This window comes from Stegastes partitus, unplaced genomic scaffold (genome assembly GCF_000690725.1).
Source record: "Stegastes partitus isolate 25-593 unplaced genomic scaffold, Stegastes_partitus-1.0.2 Scaffold174, whole genome shotgun sequence".
NCBI lineage: Eukaryota > Metazoa > Chordata > Actinopteri > Pomacentridae > Stegastes > Stegastes partitus.
In genome coordinates, this window is record NW_007577905.1 from 131,730 (window position 1) to 133,671 (window position 1,942).

The 1,942-nt window shown below is 38.0% G+C and overlaps 1 protein-coding gene across 2 annotated transcripts in view; it reads right to left on the minus strand.

Moving 5' to 3' along the window:
- taok3a (TAO kinase 3a) overlaps nucleotides 1-1,942 on the minus strand; it is a 75,838-nt gene that overhangs the window by 46,738 nt on the left and 27,158 nt on the right. For both annotated transcript variants that reach the window (XM_008279876.1, XM_008279877.1), the window contains exon 2: nucleotides 973-1,094. The gene's annotated coding sequence lies outside the window, so the exon portion shown is untranslated. The remainder of the gene's footprint in view (nucleotides 1-972; nucleotides 1,095-1,942) is intronic.

Below are 1,942 nucleotides of genomic sequence, written 5' to 3' on the forward strand. Positions count from 1 at the left end.
AGTGAGGGGAAGTCCAGATATTAGACATCTATTTTGATCTTGCTCAGAGATTCATTCTGTAGCCCAAATCATCTCCCTCTACCACACCCACTACCCACAAGCTCTTTTTCCAATCAGGGTGTGACTCAACAGCAATCTTTGCCCACGGCAAAGAATGTACACTTAGACACACACGCCTGACTTTCCACTGCATCTAAGGGCTGTTGGCTCCCTGTGAGATCATGACAAGCTGATGGAAGGATTTACATTATTGCCCAATTCAGAAATTACTCCCAACCACAGACAAACCTTAGGCTTGCCTCAATCACTACCGCTTAGGGACGCCCGAGCAAAACAACTTTCTATGAAAACATAAACAAAATATTTTAAAATGAAATCAAAGAAAGACAAGAAGTAATTTATAAAAACAGCGGTTTTATAAAAACAAACAAAAAACAGAATTGAAGGGCACCGTCGTCCAGTGCATTCAACTGCAGGATATAATTTTAGGCTTTCAGTCTGGCTTTTTGTATCATTACTCTTCTGAATCGGTTTCCAGCTCAAACATTCGTGGCTGAATGTCTCTGTATCACAACTTTTCATTGTGTGGCGCAAAAGTGTCTGAGCAGAGTTGTAGGTGAGCTGCTGTGAGCGTAGAGAACAAGGCGGGGACTTCATAAGTCTTTATAACTGAAAGAAAACGACTACATAGTTACATCTCGGCCATTTTTGGCAGGAAGAGTTTTGTTTTTTTTCTAAAATTCCTCTAAATGCTAACTTTGATATACCGAAATAAGTTTTAGCGGTTAAATCACTGACCAGAGAGGGACTTTAAAGAAAGTTTATCTGGATCTGCACCAGAATTTAATGGAAGTTAGATCGAGTGGGAAAAAAAACAACACATAGACTAACAAGTGGCACGGAAAAAAAGAAAACAAGATGTTATAAAACATGGAGTGCTTGATATAGAAAAACAAAGTGTGTATAACCTACCTGTGAAATGTGTAAAGGGGATGTCAGCTCTGTCTCCCTCTCTTTCTCCCTTCGTCTCGTCTCAGTTTAAGTCCAGAGTTGCCTTTTTGCCAGATTTCTTCATGACTGGAATAATACTGTACCTGAGGTGTGAGAGAGAGAAAAAAGGATTAGATGGCTGAATTAAGATTAATTAAGTTAAATACATGATATAATTGAAAAATGATTTCCAACTTCTTGACACTTTTTACACCAAACACTGGATTTATTAAAAAAATGTTTGTCAGTTTGATTGTTTTTTGATTTAAAAAAATCCTCACGTGCAGCAGCTACTGTATGGACCTCTCTGTTTTTAAACCGCTGTATCTCTTGTGCCTAATGATGATCTGGTGCAGTTTCCAGTTGAGTGCAACTTTATGTTTGTTTTCCCAATTTTTTTTTTACTGAGGTATTGCTAAACAAAAAAACTCTCCAGTCTCTACTAGCATCTGGACTGCATTTTATTTATTTTATATCATGCTCCTTACAGCACAGAGGGTTGTTGACTTGCTCATAAAACTGGAGATGAGAAGGAGGAAGGTGGTGCTCGCCTTGTACAAACAGAAGTAGAGCTTTAAAATTTGTCCACAATAGCAGATGGTTGAATGACTCAACAGCCAATGAAAATCTCTTTAATGATTGTCAGCTATTATCCTTTCAACAACTCCAGGATCCACAGCAATGATCCCGTATTTCATCAGCTTCACAAAATGTGACACTGTAACCAACACAACAAAAACAAAAAGGCTGGTGTGAGACAAATGCTTTTTGTTTTCTTAGTCAGGTGGAGAAAAAAAACTACACTTAGTGCTGACGTTTAAATCCTTTGAGCCCCAAAACCTGCCGAAAGGTTTTAAAGCCATGACATCAACAATTTCCCTGAGGTTTGCACCAAAGAGATCAATAAAATTCTATTCTATTCATATTTAAAGAAAGCACCAAAATTACTCCA